We start from the raw sequence: 19,386 nt of genomic DNA on the forward strand, positions 1-19,386 counted from the left end.
AATTTTTTGACGGAAGAGAGGCGAACGTTTTCATACGGTGCCCCCACTTTCACAGACAAGTTTCACAGCATGTATTTCAATACTTGTGGGTAGTGCACACTCCTTCCTTTGGCTCTCTCCAAAAGTCAACCTGTCCAGTCTCCGCAAGGAGGGGGGTTGATACATGACGCAATACCTTTTCCCACTTCTCAGCGGTACTCAAGACTTTGCTTTTCACACACTGTTACCGTGTGAATCTTTGGCCGTCACCTTGACGACAAGCATCATGCACAGGACGGCACGAGCATACCGCAGAGCTGCCGGCCTATAAAGAGTAACTTCCGGGGCAATTTGTCTGAAATTTCACATTCTGGTCTCTCTAACCTTGTCTCTAAAACATTCAAGAACCTGAACATCTTCATTTTCGCCACCTCCAGCTTCCTGTCGTGTCTTTAGTCGCACTGTCTCTAATCCGTACATCATGGCCGGCCCCACCACTGATTTATAAACTTTGCCCTTCATCCTAGCGGAGACTCTTCTGTCACACAGACCACCAGACATCTTCCGCCAACTGTTCTACCTTACCACACTCACCATTACTCTGTATTGTCGAACCCAAGTATTTGAAGTCTGAACGTATCAGTACATGAGTTTTTAAAAAACTATGTGCAGTAATGTTGGTTTTCTAAGTTGTGCAATGCACTTATTCGCGTCCAGAAAGTACATGTAAGAAGAAAAAAATCAATTTTCATACTTCGAGCGATCGAGTGACCTCTCAGTCCTGAGTACAGAATGCACTCATGCTAGCGAGTATCAGTAATTTAGGTGCACGCTTGAAGACGCTCCAAGTCCGGGCCTTACAATTGTATGCACAATATTATTATTTCAAGACATAGAACAATTTAGTAATTTTCAAAGGACGTTCGTGTCCTGAGTTAGGCTGGACCACGGCCATGAGGGGCGTGACCTGGCCACCGCGCCGAGCGGTTTCATCTTTGACACCTTTGGCCGGTCACAGCTGTGTTAAATGAGGCACTGTATTTAAGGTGGAGTTTTGTCACTGGCATTCACCAGTTCCTTGAGTATGCTTTCTCGCCATTATATCCCAGTCACGCATTTGGTTATGCTCGTTCGTTGACTCATAGTTATCGGACATTGTTTCTTGTGTTTTGGGTCCTGCCTTCTTGGACTGTGTCGTCGTGCACGACTTTCGTTTACAATAAAACCCACTGAACATCATGTCTTCGTCTTGGGGTCCTGCATTTAGGTCCGCCCGTGCACCGTTGGTTCGTGACAGTTCGGAAATTGCGGGGCAGAAAATGCTAGCGATCACTCCGCCAGCTAATAACGTCAATCTGTGATTTGCTTTCTGATTTCCCGCGTTAATTGTGCATGTAAAATCCCAGCCCACGTCGAAGGGAGCAATCTCACAGAAACCCGGCACTGGCAAGTATTTGGATAATCCAAGGTCACTCTTTCATTACACCTAAATAAATCAGTCTAATGGACTTGATTATGTTGATACACGAGAGGCCCGTTGCCGCACTGATGATCGTACCAATCTGAGAGGATTAGCCGCTCTTGCCAGTGAAGCCCGAGATCACGTAAGCAACCACAGCTGCTCAACACCGGGGTCCTACGACCCAATATATGTCAAGCGGCCCCCGCGGATGCTTGGCTCGGCGTCGGCCCATTGATTTGGGTCAAAAGGTCAGCGATTAGAGCGAGCCACGTCGTCTCTAGGCAATGCCATAGCGTCTGCCACACACTCCGCCGCAGCAGAGCTCGCACAGCTGCTGCCTGTCGTCATGGAAACATTTCACAATCCCAAGTCCTTCGTCAGCTTCCCAGTGAAATTATAACGCACACGCTACCAAAAAAAGATACCAAATGAAAAACCGATGACACGGTTAAAAGGTATGTTGTGACCTGGTGGAGCTACTGATGGTCGTACTTTTGGAACAATACAACCTCAGGAAAGATAAGAAGAATTAAAAACAGTTGTCAATATCATCGGAAGGGGAAAACGCTCTTTAGCGTGAGACGGGATGAAGAGGCAAAGAACGCAAACCTGGGCACTTCTCACCTTTCCCCAACAATTCTCAGCACACTTGACCAGGTCAAGAAGCCAGTGGGCTCCACGCACACCGCCACAAAATCCAACAAAGTCTGCCACCGAGAAATTGTTGCAGAAGACTCAAAATACTGCCAAATGTGCATCCTTAATAAAAGATGCAGACTGGCATGTATATTTCAGAGGGCACTGGGATTTTTTTCTGTATTCAGCAGACAGTGCGGAGCGCCCCCCACCCACCCACACGCCCAAAACCAGACGCTGCTTTGCTTCCGAGACATGCATAGCGTATAACCACCTGCTACCGCCACTCTCACGCAGCCTGAAATAAACATCAAGACTCCGCTCTTAACTCAACCGCTTGACGTTCAGGCGCCAAATGCCGACAAACACGAAAAAAGGAGAGGGAAGGTAAAGCTCACCGGCTCAACTCAATTAGGAATCAGCCTCCGATGTTTTCTCTGTTTTCCCTGCGAGTTCTGTAGATCCGGAGATCTGCTGACGGCAGCAAGTAGACAAACACGATGATGTGGTCCAGCACGGTGCCACGAGGAGGCTGGATTCTCGTGTAGCCTGAGTGCGCTACTGCCACTTCTCCTGTGCCCACACTGACTCACTGTAAGCACCACGCTTCCTGTCTCTCCCTCGCTCTCTCCTCCCTTCTCCTATGTCTCCTCCTCCTCCTCGCTTCCCTCCCTCTACAAATGCGCCGACCCAGTCCAGGAAAAAACGCACTTCTGTCCTCCCGTCCGCTCTTCCTCTTACCATTCAAAGCAAAAGACTGAACAATGCCTGTTCCGCCACCACTTTGAAAGGGACCCAGGAGCAGTCCTCAGCCGGCAATAATGCTGCCCAACCGTCGCCATGGAAACTAATGACGGGCCCGAGCTGGCGGGAGGAGGGAGGTTGAGAGGGCGAGATGGTGATGGAGGGGAGAGTGGAGTGAGAGAGGAAAAAGAAGTGGCTGAATGAAAGATGGGGGAAGTGTGTGTGTTTGCATCAGTGGGTGTCCCTGCACATTAGTTGTACGGGGTGGATTTAGCGATTTATTCAAAACACATTTTCACTAAGTCCAGGACCCCAGTGAGGATAAGCAGTTTAGAAAATGAATGAATGAATGAACATTTCACAAATAATAGTCTACAATTCTAGTATAAACATGGTGCAATCTATAGAGGAAACACTGTACGCATAAAAGACTTTACTCAGTATATTATATACAGTACAATAATAACTATATAATAATACATTTATAACTATGTAGTAATAGTAGCAATAAAATTTTGAAAAATGTAGTAGTTTTAAAGTATTGAAGGACAAAGTTGCACATTCATCACAATTAAATTACCTTTCTAATTGTGGCCATTCATATAGAACGAAAACTGGCTGCATTAAGTGGATGCTTAATAAATGTACTCATTACTCATGAATGTCATATGTTGTGTGTCTTCTTGTTTCTCATTTCTAAAGAGGGGATAAACATTAAAGGTTTGGGGACCCCACGGGGGTCCCAGTGTTGCAGGAGTCTCTGGGGAGTACATCCGTGTCTCGTGTGCCCCAACAGCCCCCCCCACTCCCCGACCCCCACCAAAAATACACGCATCACCCAAGCTGCTGGGTTGACACGTAAAAGCTGCACCGACCTGCTTCTTATGCACATATAATTACAAGCAGCCTATTTACGCCAGACCTCAGTGTGCCTCCCCCAAGCCCCCGCCCCATCTGACTCAATAGCCGGGGTGATGTCGGACGAAAAGAGAACTTGACATTGCCTGAAACCTGCGTTGAACTACAGGCAAATGACATTAATAACCATAGCAACAGTGCTGGGAAGGAGCAGAGGAAGTGAGGTAAAGTTGGGGGTCGCGGGGCCAAAGCGGGGAGCCGGCGTTACAGTCGGTAAAGTCCGCCTGGGAGATTGATCCTTAAGTTTATGCATGAAGCGATACTCGCACACCTTGCCGTCACTTAGCTTAATCTGATCATGAAGACGGTGAATTATGCATCACTTTAGACAGAGGATCAAGTGCTGCTCACCATGGCGATGGCAGCTGCTTCCAAAGCCTGCGCACCTGCTGTGGTGAAATATTAGCACACGGAGGGAAGCTGTAAATCTGTGCCGCAGTCTCCCTGGTCCGTGTGGTTATCTAATGAGGCATTGGGGTGCTCATGCCCCTTCCCTGACACCAAAGAGAGGAATGTGAGCTGCGCTTTTGAAAGGAATGTCCAACCTCTCACCATCGCGTTACCCTTTTATGTAAGGCCGCTGTTCTTCTGAGCCAGACATTTTAGGGTCTGGAACGACAACAACCGAGCTCAATGATCATGCGATTCCTAAAGCGGTACAACATTTGGCCATGTAAGACCACTTTCACTTGTTGGGGACAAATAAAAATCTCATGTTGGGACAACATTCAAGGGGGAAGGTGGGGAGTGGATGCCGAGGGATTTTTCACTGCACATGCAAATGATAGTTGAATGAGGAGTCATGGAGAATATTCACATTCCAAGGAAGGTGTCTCCCCCCCCCCCCCCCCCTGAAAAATACACTAAAGACATAACACCTGCAGTGTGTATCCATGTGCACAGTAGTGCTTGGACTAACAAAGTTGTTTTTATTCAATCTCTCTGAAGGTCTTTCACGGGAGCAAGACACAACATCCCATCCGAGCACACAAGAGGTCAAGCGAACGACTGTAACTATGGTTACTGAAACGTTCATTTTGACTCGAGCAGCTTGATAAGAAACTGAGGGCTGATTACAGAATTAAAGACTTTCAAAATGCAAGTCTATTGTGCGTGGATGAGTGATTGTAAATATTAATTCTAATTGCCCTTGAACATTAAAGGTCAAGTACACGAAAAAATGAACATGAGGGTAGAGCGCGTCATCCAAGCGCAAAGTTGTGGAAGTCTCATTCGACGACATCCAAGTGGTCGCCATATTGGCTGCAGTTACTGCCCGTGACGTCGCCCCGGACATTCGCCATTGAAAAGACGAGGTGGACCCTACAATGGGAGACGAACACGCCCCTTCTGACACGGAAGCTCTTTTCACAGAAGAGAACATCACAACCCGGGCAATATTACCCCATTATTTCGAGCCATATTTAGATGATATGCGGATCACAGCCAAACCACCTCCCCGCCCGATCCACCCCGGCCGACGTGGCTGGTGGCCGGCTCGGCCTTGTCGACAAGGCTGGTGGCGATTCACAAGGCCGGTGGAGATCCACAAGGCCGGCTCAGCCTTGTCAACAAGGGCGGTGGGGATCCACAAGGCCTGCGGAGGCCGTCTTTCAGCGGCTGCCGCACGGAAGCCTTCCGATGCGCACATCGACACATTTAGCACCCTGACTTACGGATTACGCCTCCCCACAACTATTGGGTTTTTTTAGTTGCCGTATACCCACCTACCTGTCATTTTGAACCCATGAAGCTCTCGTCCTTTGCACCCGTGCAATCCATTTTTCATGACAAACTGGGTCTCTTGGAAACTTGTGAAGGGTAAATCGATCCTCCCAGGTGTTCGAGCAATGTCCAGCAATGGAACGAGCCGGCATTTTGGCTAACACGAAGGAACAACGAGCTACCTTCCCGGAGGTAAAACTAATAGACACAAATGAGTCCGCTTGAGGACGCTCCTGCCATGTACGTCACTTCCTGCTTCTTCTCGAAAACAAATCCCTCGAGAGGATTTTCATGGCAAGAGTTCCAAAAAGCCATATATGTCAAAATCTATATTTTGTGGTGAAAAAAGGCATGGGACCATACCGGCTGCCATTTTTTCATGAATAACATACTAAAAATCATCCATTTCATGACAGTAGCACTTTATTAGTATATTTAACTGGAACCTGCCTCCCAAGTGCCACCTTGACTCAAGATCTTCCTTCAGGACATCAAAATCAACAAGATGTCTTAAATTATACTAACAAGCAGGTTATCTTCCTCTCCCGCGGGAATCAAAGCTCTTTTTTAAAGAAGAACCCATGAATATTTCACCCACAGAGAATCCTTCGATTCATTATTAATAAGTACTGCGGGGGCGAGGTCTCATGTGCACAAAAAAAGGTTCCAACCTTGCATGATCAATCTGCAGTACGTCGCTGCTTTAGAAAAGGAATAAACAAACAAATAAAAGAGATGACAACTCTTAACTGCTGTCCCTGAAGAATGTTACTGGCTTTGTTTGGAAATGACAGTTTACATTCTACAAATATACAAATGAAATCAATGCATGTTTATGATGTTTGCTTCTTACTCATTGCATTCTCACACTGAGCGTAAAACACGGGCGTCAAACCCATTTTTGCCGCGGGCCACGTTTTACTTACGGTTCCCCTCGGGAGGGCCGTTAGGACTGTGAAACCATAAAAATCTTTAACTGCCTCATCATATTTACATATGAAATTTATGAACTCGTTTTGGAATCCGAAATCAAGACTATTGTTGTTCTGTAACACAAAGTGCTTGTAATATCTCAATGTTATCATTTCTGATATTACACTTTGAAATGTTGGTACAGATTTGTAGAAAAAATCATGAAACTTGATACATGTGATTTGCCTTTGCGGGCCACATAGGGTTAAAATCATGGGGCGGGCCGGATCTGGCCCCCGGGCCTTGACTTTGACACTGGTGGCGTAAAATGTAAGAAATATCACATTATCCCTGCCATGTTTGTGCTGGAAAGTCAAAGAATCTTTGAACGGAGCTTTATCCGAACATAGCATGTTATCATTAAAAGTGTTCGACTTTAAAGGGCGGCTCAGCTGAAAAGCGTTGGCCTCACAGTTCTGAGGTCCCGGGTTCAATCCCAGCCCCGCCTGTGTGGAGTTTGCATGTTCTCCCCGTGCCGGCGTGGGTTTTCTCCGGGCACTCCGATATCCTCCCACATCCCCAAAAACATGCAATTAAATTGCCCCTAGGTGTGATTATGAGTGAAGCTGTTTGTCTCTATGTGCCCTGGGATTGGCTGGCAACCAGTTCAGGGTGTGCCCCGCCTCTTGCCCGTTGACAGCTGCGCTAGGCTCCGGCACTCCCCGCAACCCTCGTGAGGATAAGCTGCTAAGAAAATGGATGGGTGCATCCATTTTCGGCGCATCATCAAATTCACGAGGGTTTATTCCCCTCAACAGCAAACGCGACACTCTGGAGATCGAAATTGCAAAGTGAGAGCTAACGTTTGAACAAAAAAAGCTATGATGATGATGAAGGTGAGAGAGAGAGAAACAGAGCACGTGCAAGCACATGAGCAAGGTGTTGACGAGGAGAGCGTTTGGTCATCTGATGAGCTGCGGGCTCATCTCTGCCTGCAGCGCCCAGATGGCCTGTGATTACGCACGGATGAGCAGAGATTAGCGTGCAGCAGAGGGAAATAGAAACGTTGAGAGTGAACGAATCGTTCCGATGAGGTGAAAGTTAGGACGGCATTAAATGAAAACACGGCGGTGTCGAGCGCCAAAGACACGCTGCGAGGCTGCAGTTGCTGTGCCCAAACCCGAGACCGAAGAGCAAAAATGCATGCAAAACAATTAGCGAAACATCTTTATTGGAAAACTTCTCGAGTAAAAGCTTGCTGGCTTCAAATTCCACCCGATTCTACAACACCTGCATCCAAATTGGCAAATACGGGAGTTAGATTGCAAAACATCCACATACTGTCAAGTGTTATTCACAAGAAAGACAGCAGAAATTTGTCATCCCCGGCAAATGAGACTTGACGGATCACGCGGTGCAAGTGAAGTACACTCAAAAAGAGACGAACGTTGGACTTCTGAATGAAAATGTTTGACTTTCATTTGGCGGCGTGTGTGGCTAGCGCAGGTTCTATAATAAAATAACGGTATTTGAAATTTCGTGGATCAGTTGGAAATTGTAGCTGATCGAGCAAACAACCACTGAGCAGGCAGACGTCACGACATGGACGAGTTAAGTCATCGGGTCAGGAATAGGCCGTTTACATGCACCTCAAGGGGGGGAAGGAACAGCAAACTTTTGTGGACAAATAAATTACACGTCTTGGACAGAGAAGACGGAAGGTTTGAAAGTGGATGGAGAGATGCCAGATATGCTAAAGGTCCCATATTTTGGCATGCTAACTGGGATTCAGTATAAATGTGTCAATTTCTTTTCAAATAAAACATTAGTTTTATCATACAAGTATCAGAAAAGCCCCCTGACAGCTACTTCTGTTTTGTCTCTGCTTTGTCCATATTTGGTCAATACTCTGATTGGTTGCCTCCGGGGAGAAAACCCAATCGAGAGATCAAACGCGTCTGTTATGTTTTGTGGAAAGGGACCGCAGAGGGATTCGCTAGCGGCGTCGACAAGCTCGAGAAATTCAAATGGCCTTGTTTCATCGTTCCTCAGGAGAAAAAGAAAAAGAAAAATCTTTCAACTCTTCGGCTAATTTGTGCATTTTTTCTAACGTCTGCAGGGGCACTCGAGCAGAAAATGTAAGCGTGAGACAAGTGGAATATATGTGCCAAGGAAGTGACTTTTACCGATATGTTTTTTTTTAACTGGCCCTGTTAGCGCTGCAGTAGCATTAGCACTGTGCTAGCGTATCACTATCATCATAACATAGCAAAAAACTAAGCATTTTTTGTCATAAAAACATGAAATTTTAAGTCAATCCGTTTTTTGTTTTTTTTTTTTTTTGGCGAAAAACCGGCGGCTTATAAAGGTGAAGCAGAGAGTGAACCGTGAACAACGACAACTGTAAACAAAACTTTGTTTAAGTGAATTAAGTGCACCAGAAAATTAAAAAAAACCTGTACAAACAGATTTTAACAAAAAGTAAATCTTTCTAATTTAGCTCTGGAATGTTTTCTCACAGCCACGAAACTGGCGATTAACGCACAGGTCGACATTGTTGTTTTGGGAGTATCAAGATGGCGGATGGCGACTTCAGTTTTGGTGGCCAATGAGCCGTCCAGGCTTTTTTTTTGTTTTTGTTTTAGATCAGTGGGTGAAGCTTATTTGTGGTTATGAAATCTTTACCTTTATGTGTATTGCTGCCACACTCAGAGATTAGAGAGTAATCGCACACATATCCAAAAATTATTTGTTTTCATCTTACTGAATGTGATGGGCCAGCGTGTATGTGCGAGCGAGACATTAACTAATTCAGCTTTGGAAAGCCAGTTAAAAGGATTGCAGTGCGTGCATGTATGGAATTTTTTTTTTTTTAGAAGATGTTTGGGGAGGAAATGAGTAACAATTTTGCTTTGGGCGTGTAAAGTAGCAGAAAAAATGTTGGGAAATCTGCTGACTTGGGCTCACACACACACACACACAAAAAGTACATAACGTGCCAATCAGCCTGAGGCAGTTTGTTAATCCATTCTATTTTAACCTCTTTTCGGGATCATAAAATCACATGGAGGGCTTGTTAATGAATCAAGGCCTCCGTAAAAGCGGGGAGGAAAAAGCTAAAAGGCTGAAACAACTGAGGAAGATAATCCACAGCGGGCCAGAGGAACAGGATCCATCTGTGTGGATGTAGCTCTCATCTCTTCATTAGGCTCAGGGTCTAACGACGGTCCAGTGATGAGAGCTGTGCTAGGTGAAATATGCTGTTGGGATGGGATGGGGGGGCTGCCAAAATTAATACCACATACAGTACAAAGAAGCGATTCGATCAATAGCGATGGGAGTACAAACCTATTCTGATCTATTCACACAGCGCAAGGATCTGAATGTGCGTCGGCCCAAAAATGTTTCTTTTTTTTTTTTCCCCGTGTCCACGCTGAGGGCTTGAATCACCAGAAACAAATATTTATTTTGTGCCCACACAAATAGTCTAAGTTCGCACTGTGCTTTTGTGGCTTTTCTCACACAATCTTAACCTCTAACACATGGTCGGGGGGTTGGGGGGTGGGGTGTCACATTTGACCAGCTTCAATCCATCTTTAATCCAGTCCAATCTATACTCTCAATTTCCACCCATCCATCCATTTTCTACCGCTTTTCCATGTCAGGTCACGGGGAAATACCTTCAGCAGGGATACCCAGACTTCCCTTTCCCCAGCCACTTCTTCCAGCTCTACCGGAGGGATCCCGAGGCGTTCCCAGCCCACCCGAGAGACATGGTGTCTCCAGCGTGTCCTGGGTCGTCCCCCGGGGTCTCTTTCCGGTGGGACATACCCGGAACACCAGGGGAGGCGTCCGGGAGGCATCCGTATCAGATGCCCCAGCCACCTCATCTGGCTCCTCTCAATGCGGAGGAGCAGCGGCTCGACATTGATCTAAGGGAGATTTATTTCCGTTGTTTGTTATTTATTTGTCGTATTAATTTAGCAAAGTTTGTTTGTTAAAATTTATTTGTTCACTTTTCATTCGTCTTGGTCAATTGATTTATTGTAAATAATAAAACAAGTAACATTAAAGAAACAACATTTTATATATTAATTGTAAATTATTATTAAACATGAACTGATCCATCCATCCATTTTCTTCACCGCCTATCCTCACGAGGGTCACGGGGAGTGCAGGAGCCTATCCCAGCTGTCAACGGGCAGGAGGCGGGGTACACCCTGAACTGGTTGCCAGCCAATCGCAGGGCACATGGAGACAAAGAGCTGCACTCACAACCACACCTACGGGCAATTTAGAGTGTCCAAATAATGCTGCATTTTTTTTCGGGATGTGGGAAGAAACCGGAGTGCCCGGAGTAAACCCACGCAGGCATGGGGAGAACATGCAAACTCCACATAGGCGAGTCCGGGATTGAACCCGGGACCTCAGAACTGTGAGGCCAACGCTTTACCATCTGATCCACCATGCCGCCCTAAACATAAACTGTTAGAGTAAAAATGTAAATTAAAAATATACTCATTGCAATAATGATGTTGTTGCTATTTTCACCCTGTCCCATCTGAGGTTGCCACATGCACATAATTTTTTTTCCAACAAGGCTTTAAAACGTGATCCAACAAAAACTTGGCCGCAGAAATGTTTCATCCCAAAAGTCAATTTTACTCTTCAGGTTAAAGTTTACTATTTCTATGAGTTAATATTACCCACCAACATTAAGGGAGAACTCTAAATTACACACACACACTTTACTATATTACTATATTTCATGATATTGCCATCGTGCATGTTCAATAACACACGCATCGAACAAACTACCGGTAATATAATCTCACAACAAAGATGGACCTGTTATTTATTTTATTTTTTTTACTGTATTAATGAATTATGGAAACAGCATGGCTTTTCTGTCATCATGCTGGCGGCTACTAACACCACCGGCGCGTGCTTTTTGTCACCCAACCTCTCTGCCTTCCGCTGCTCGCACCGAGTGTCACGTGCCATCAGTGCAGGGGAGGACCTAAATGCAGGACTCCGAGGCAAAGGCATAATGTCCAGTAGGATTTATTTCAAAAGCAGTGTCCGGACCCGGTGTCCTGGTGCAAACTCAGTGAACTGGCAAATGCCCGTGACGAAAACTCCAAAAACAAAAGTGGAATTGCCCAGAGCAGTGACCAGGCCACGCCCCTCCTGGGAGTGCTCCAGCCGCGCTCATGACACCGGGACTGGAAACCAGAAATGAATCTCTCATAGGTCACATGAGAAACTGAAGTTTTAATTGAAAACTGCAATAGCACAATAAATATTTCTAATATAGGCGGCACGACACGATCAGCTGGTACAGCGTGAGCCTCACAGTTCTGAGGACCCGGGTTCAATCCTGGCCCCGCCTGTGTGGAGTTTGCTTGTTCTCCCCGTGCCTCCGTGGCTTTTCTCTGGGCACTCCAGTTTCCTCTCACATCCCAAAAACGTGCGACATTAATTGGAAACAGTAAATCGCCCCTAGTTGTGATTGTGAGTGCGATTGTTTGTCTCAATATGCGCTGCGATTGGCTGGCAATCAGTTGAAGGTGTACCCCGCCTCCTGCCCGTTGACAGCTGGGATAAGCTCCAGCACTCCCGGCGACCCTTGTGAGAATAAGCTGCAAAGAAAATGGCTGAATATTTTGCTCACCCCCTGCTCTTCTCGCCTGCCAGGTTCAGGGAAGGCTCTGGTCTAAATTTTCCACAGATTTGAACGTGCGCGCGAAGGTTTGTCTCTCTTTTGGCCCTCTGACACAACCTTGGCTGCTCGACGCACTTTTTGTGCTTTTCCAGATGTATCAGTTCTTCCGCGATCGCGAGCACGGCCGGCCTTGCCTTCATCGGTGACATTGACAACTTCTTGTTGCTCCTTGTAACAATTGAGCAGGAAAGGCATAATTAAACCCATATTTAACCGATTTTTAACCGATATTATACTTCCGAGTCTCCAATTTGTTGCAGCAGCCATCTTTGCCGTCACTTTAACCTAAAATAAATGCGCTTTCCGACAATGACCAAAGAACGGCATGCCGTCAAAGTCCCTCATTTTTGTATCCCTTGTTGTTGGTTTATTTCATCATGTCCCAACCTAAGCGATGCGTTCCACGTGACGCGTTCTTTCCACTCGCACGCAGTAGTTTTACAGCAGAGAAATCAGCCAAAATCCAAGATGAATAGAGCTAGTACCGCGCAGTGGAAAAGCACCGATAAACTCAAGCCCGGCCCCCCAGTCGCTAAGTGTGGATTAGTTTGGGAGACCGAAATAGTCCCACCTCCAGCTTCGTACCTAAAATAGTTTTTATTTTCCTATGAAGTCCCCAAGCCTAAATCCCCGTGGGCCATTTTAAATGGTACAAGAGATGAGGTGGCACTCCTGGTCATTTTTTTACGTGTGTGGTTCTTAAAGCACAGTGGATCTAAATTTCAATTCTATTAAAATGGTGCCATCTCATTTCCGGGGGTGCTGAAAGGAAGCGAGAAGGGCACAGTGATACGTGACTGACGGTAAATGGAAACGAAGGAGACTTGGCCTCCATTTTTAGCGTGACACTCGCTGTCACCTGGAAAAAGAACTTTGGATCTGCCTGAATAAACTCAGCAGCTAAAAAATTTTCCAGTTCCACAAAATGATGCCAAATATCTGGAAACATGGACACCCCATTCTCAAAAGTATTCTGATCCTTCAGAGTCCCAAGAGGGGAAAATGTAACTATGAAATCTTAGCCCCCTCTACTGGTACAGTAGCATTCCTGCGTAAAGTGGATGTTTTTCCTCTCAAGTCTAAAAGGTGACCTATAAAATTCCATCCGTCCATCCATTTACTTTGCCGCTTATCCTCACGAGATTCGCGGGGAGTGCTGGAGCCTATTCCAGTTGTCGACGGGCAGGAGGCGGGGGACACCCAGAACTGGTTGCCGGCCAATCGCAGGGCACATACAGATGAACAACCATTCGCACTCAGAGTCACACCTTGGGGCAGTTTAGAGTGTCCAATTCATGTTGCATGTTTTTGGAATGTGGGCGGAAACCGGAGTGTCCGGAGAAAACCCACACAGGCACGTGGAGAACGTGAAAACTCCGAACAGGGGGGGCCGGGATCAAACCCGGTCCTCAGAACTTTAAGGCCAACACTTCACCAGCTGCGCCACCGTGCCGCCTATATGTATATACATATGTATATTCAATTTTTTTTAAAGTCCATCCATCCATTTTCTTAGCCGCTTATCCTCACAAGGGTCGCGGAAGTGGTGGAGCCTATTCCAGCTGTCAACGGACAGGAGGCGGGGGACACCCAGAACTGGTTGCCGGCCAATCGCAGGGCACACGGAGACACACAACGGTCGCACTCACAATCACACCTAGGGGCAATTTAGAGTGTCCAATTAATGTTGCACGGGGGGAATCAAACCCGGGTCCTCAGAACTTTAAGGCCAACACTTTACCAGCTGCTCCACCGTGCTGGGCCTATAAAAGTCCCTTAAAACAAATATTGGGGCTATAAAGAATTTAAGGGGGAAATGGAGACAGCTGGTAAAGCGCTGGCCTCACAGTTCTGAGGACCCGGGTTCGATCCTGGCCCCGCCTGTGTGGAGTTTGCATGCTCTCCCCATGCCTGCGTGGGTTTTCTCCGGGCACTCCAGTTTTCTCTCACGTCCCAATAACATGCAACATTAATTGGACACTCTAAATTGCCCCGAGGTGTGATTGTGAGTGCGAATGTTGTCTGTCTCCATGTGCCCTGCGATTGGCTGGCAATCAGTTCAGGGTGTACCCCGCCTCCTGCCCCTCGACAGCTGGGATAGGTTCCAGCACTCCCTGCCACCCTAGTGAGGATAAGCGGCAAAAGAAATTGGATGGATGGAAATAGAGTCACCTGAATGACTCAATATAGGATGACGATTTGTTTGCACCCTGGCATACAAAGCTGCAAACACTTTTTAAAAAAAATGTGCTAGTGTGGAACAATAGTGCGCTCACACAATCACTGACGCAGACTTTTATCACAAAAAACGTGCAGAGGCAGCAGACGGTGATGAAGGGTCGAAGGGCACCCGGGGGAGAAAACGTGGAGGACTCAACAAAGGCGGCTTCTGTTGGGCGGCCTCGCTGGGACAACATTTACAACATGCTTTATTTTCACATCAGGTGAGTGCAGGATAGTGGCGGGGGGGGGGGGGGGGGTTGTCTGGCTGATGAATAGGAGACGCAGCAAGAAGCAAGGTTGGGAGAAAAGGCGTCTAAATTTAGCTGAGAGAATAAAAAGATACAAAGAGTAAGCACAATCGAGCAAGGCCTTTCTTCTGCCCATTTTCCACAATGAGTCCAAAGTGACTTTCTTCCATCCCAGACGGGAAAATAAACATCTGGGCATTTGAGCCAAGTACTGTCTTTCAGTTTCGGTTTAGTTAGCAGGAAAGAAAAGACATCAAAATACAGTACATAAATATCAATGCTGTGCAGAATTCTCAAATTCTCATTGTTTGATTTTTATAGTACAATCGTTTTCTCTCCCGCTCCCTTAAAAGAATAAAATTCTGAAACAAATGATTTGTTCGAGACTAAAGTGGCAATTTTTTTTTGGGTGTCGTACATGCCGCTGTCTTTGAATTGTGGGTTCAATTCCATAGTACCCCAATACACAGCCGTGGGGTGTCCCAAGCTTTGATTACAAAAAAATAATAATAATGATGGGTTGCAACTGGTAAAGTGTTGGCTTCACAGTTCTGAGGACCGGGTTCAATCCTGGCCCCGCCTGTGTTGAGTTTTCACGTTCTCCAAGTCCCTGCATGGGTTTTTCTCCGTGTGCTCCGGTTTCCTCCCATACCCTCAAAACATGCAACATTAATTGGACACGCTAAATTGCCCCAAGGTGTGATTGTGAGTGCGGCTGTTTGTCTCGATGTGCCCTGCGATTGGCTGGCAACCAGTTCAGGGTGTACCCCACCTCCTGGATGTTGACAGCTGGGATAGGCTACAACACTCCCTGCGACCCTCGTGAGGATAAGCAGCAAAGAAAATGGATGGATAATGATAGGTTTGAGCACTTTCTATCATTACTGAAGCTTTAAACCTAACTATTTCGGTATTTGACAAATAGATTTTTAAAGATCAGCGAGAAGAGGAACACCTTGCGTCGAACATCGCAAGATCTGTCGTCTTCTTGAAGAAAAACGCCTCGTCTCTTCATTTCATCACCAATTTTGTCTTTAAAATCAAGGTTCTCGCAGCAATCCCTCCACCTTTCAAGATAAGCGGGAAGACGAAATTCAACACCGCGCGACAACAATTATCGTAGCCTAGCCCGCGATGCATTCTTCCAAATGTGCATATGAGAGTTTATTGTCTTTTCGTGGAACAATAAACCGTGGCCGTGTGATGATTATTATCTGGCCGAATCCTGTGGGGCCACTTTTGAACTTAGTTGGACAACAATAAGAACTTCATTCACAAATCCAAGTGAGCATTGCACATGAGTAAAAAAAAAAAAATGCTCTGCCTGACGAAGCAGAGCAGTGTCCAAAATCAAGCGAGAGCGACACAATCCTCACAACGCCTTACCATCTGCTACCTATAAGTGACCTCGACCTGGACACGTTCACCCCCCACTCCCTGAATCCCACATGCCCCACCCCGCACTAAGCAGGAAGCCTGTTTCCACAGAGACGGCGCTCCTGATGATCAGAGCAAAAAAAAAAAAAAACACACACACAATAACTTCAGTGTGCTTCAAGGAGCTGCGCTTAGAAAATGCACACGCGCGACGGCAGAGAAATAGGAAAGGAACATGCTTTTACTATTAGGGCTGGTTTTTTAATCTTTTTTTTTTTCCATATGACTTTCCCAGGAAAATCCCCCTCGTCTGGGAAAGGTTCAATCCAGACAGACAGAGAGACAGACAGATGAGTGGGGATGTGACATGGAGAGAATTTGACGCCCCAGTCCCGTGACCAAGACACAAAGAGAGATTTTTGAAGTGATCTGGCTCCGAGGTTTCCGTTTTATCAACCGAACCTTCACCCACGTTCTCAGACCTGATATTTGTCAAAGTTCTGTCCATCGCAAGCAGCGCGCGCACGTGACCACGCGTGGTATCGATTCTGGCGCCAGCACTCAAAGACTGACACTCGAGTCCTTCTTTGGGTGACACAGTCGGCCCGTCTTCAACAGTTGGTACCATTTAGGAAAACTAGGTCACTTCCTGCTTCTGTGTGTGTGTGTGTGCATTTCTGTGCCTCTGCCGGACCCGACAATAAGCGCAGAGATCTCCAGTGTAAACACATTCTGCTCCTCTGAGCAGAAACATCCTCAAACCAAACATGTCCCTTCGGCTCAAGTGCTTAAACTGTGCAGCCTTCAAGGTTCTGTGGGCGCCCGAGTGCCACTGGAACATCGCGTCGCACGTGATTGCTTTTAAACAACGCAAACTTTGGAACACTTTGTCAAGAGGAGGTAAAAACGGCTTTACATCACGGCTGCAATCACACTCATGATCGCTTCTGGGTCCCAGTGGAGCAGGAGATAAAAGATACAAAAAAAGTTCTTATGCTCCTCCAGATCAGGGTTGTCAAACTTATTTCTATCGCGGGCCACATTGTGGTTAAGGTTCCTGTCAGAGGGCCATTATGACTGAAACCTTGAAAATCTTTAATGGACCCCGTCATGTTCACACATTAAATTTATCAACTAGTTTTGGAATCTGAAATCAAGGCTAACGGGTTTTTCGACTATTGTTGATGTTTGGTAGCACATAAACGCTGGGAATATCTCAACGTCATCATCTATGATATGACAATTTCCAATTTTGGTCCAGATTTTAAACAAAATCATGGAAGTTGATACACATGATTTGCCTTTGCGGGCCACATAAAATCATCTGAGGGGCCGCATTTGGCCCCCAGGCGTTGACTTTGACACATGTGCTCTAGATCATTAGTGGAGTCATTAAACTATACTATATCCATCTATTTTCTTAGCCGCTTATCCTCACAAGGGTGGAGGGGAGTGCCGGAGCCTATCCCAGCTGTCAACGGGCAGGAGGCGGGGCACACCCCAAACTGGTTGCCAGCCAATCGCAGGGCACATAGAGACAAACAGCCGCACTCACAATCACACCTAGAGGCAATTTAGAGTGTCCAATTCATGTTGCACGTTTGTGGAATGTGGGAGGAAACCGGTGAGTGCCTGGAGAAAACCCATGCGGGCATGGGGAGAACATGCAAACTCCACACATGCAGGGGCGGGATTGAACCCGGGACCTCAGAACTGAGGCCAACGCTTTACCAGCTGATCCACCCACTATACTATAATACTGAGAAATACCTCTTAGTCGCCGAAACATTACACAGTAAATCACCCAGAAGTCAGGTTCTGAATTTGAAATGCCACAGAAAACAGGATTTGAATTTGAAATGTAAAGTGATGACATTTTCAATCGTTGCTACAATTCGCTGTCTGAAATTCACCGTCTGTGCCACCAGGCAGGGTCACTTCAGGTCAGAACCGAACACCCAGCCAATCGCAGTTTCGCTTTCTTAGTCACGTGACGTACGAAGAAAGCGTAAGTGGATTGGCTGGCCGGCCATTTTTACATCCTGTATGAATTAGCTTAGTGCCCCATACAATCAGAAATAGCCTCATTTCCGAATAGCTTTTGGTCATTGTTGTCCCTGTAACATGACACAACCACGTTGGAGTCGTCGATAGGTGAATCTATTTACCGTAATTTCCGGGCTATAAGCCGCGACTTTTTTCACACGCTTTCAACCCTGCGGTTTAAAGGCCGCAAAAGCGCACACGAGGGGAAAAGGTTAAGAGTGAGACCAGTGTAGTATATGTGCCGAGGTAGTGATTTTTACCGGTCCAGCCCTGTTAGCGCTGCGTGTTACTGCCGTGTCTTAGTCATTTTTTTTTTAACTGGCCCTGTTAGTGCGGCGCTAGTGTTCGCTTTAGCGCGGTGACGCAAGCGTTCGTGCAGCGGTGCTAGCGTTAGCGTGGCGCCACTAGCCAAGACTAAAACTGACATTCAAATTCAAACAAGTACTGTATTGCATGCTCAAGGAATATCTGGTGCAAAAACATGATTCTTGTCGACTCACACTGTGGCCTGCTCTCCTGCCATTGTTTTGGACAAAATTGAAATTTAAATGTGTTATTATTTTGAAGGGGGGCAGATCAGTCACAAGCAAAAAAAAAAAATTAATTCTCGTTATCATCTCTTGCATCAAGTGGAATCCTTCCATCAACAAAACCATTAAGATTGCACCAGCCAACCAAACCAATATTCCACCAGCAATATTTCAACTTGATGAAACTAATAGTTTCTTCAATAACATAATAATTAAATGCCATGTACCTAAATGGCACTTTTTACATTTAGAAAACATTTGCTGTAAGTAAAACAGTGTGCTTTTGGTAAGATTTTTTTTTTTTGGGGGGGGAGTGGGGTGTGAAGTGTGTGCGGAGAGCGTCACTCTCCGTCAGGAGGAAAGAACCGTTAACCTACAAACACTACGCAGCCCCTGGCGTCGTACGTTATTTAAAACGTGACCAAATAATTAGTCGGGCATGCCATGTTATTACATTGTCGTTACCGTGCAACACAACTGAAAATTCACCCGCCACAACTGCTCAGCAACGAGTAAGTCAAGAACCAGTCAAACGGGCGTGTCTGCACGCTCGATCCATACTTCATCAAGTACTTGTGCCGCCTGTGTATATAATGCTAGCTGACAGCTCTGTCATGCATTTGACTTGATACTGGTCGAGTTCACGTTGAACCGCTACATGTATGTGATGTTGGGATTGAGGCTGCAGCGGTCAGGCTTTCCATTATTCACGTAAAATTGATTTTTTTTTTTTTTTAGGTGACTTACATATTTAGAAAAGGTCTTCATAGGCAAACTTCTATTTTTGACCTGGTACACATTTGTACATGTGTTCAGTTTTTGTTGCCGAAAATGACAGTCTGACATTTTCCCGAGTGTCAA

General features: G+C 46.1%; 1 protein-coding gene across 2 annotated transcripts in view; it reads right to left on the reverse strand.

Moving 5' to 3' along the window:
• fgd (faciogenital dysplasia) overlaps nucleotides 1–19,386 on the reverse strand; it is a 70,156-nt gene that overhangs the window by 40,388 nt on the left and 10,382 nt on the right. The window lies entirely within an intron of this gene.

The sequence above is a fragment of the Syngnathoides biaculeatus genome, chromosome 2 (genome assembly GCF_019802595.1).
Source record: "Syngnathoides biaculeatus isolate LvHL_M chromosome 2, ASM1980259v1, whole genome shotgun sequence".
Classification (NCBI taxonomy): Eukaryota; Metazoa; Chordata; class Actinopteri; order Syngnathiformes; family Syngnathidae; genus Syngnathoides; species Syngnathoides biaculeatus.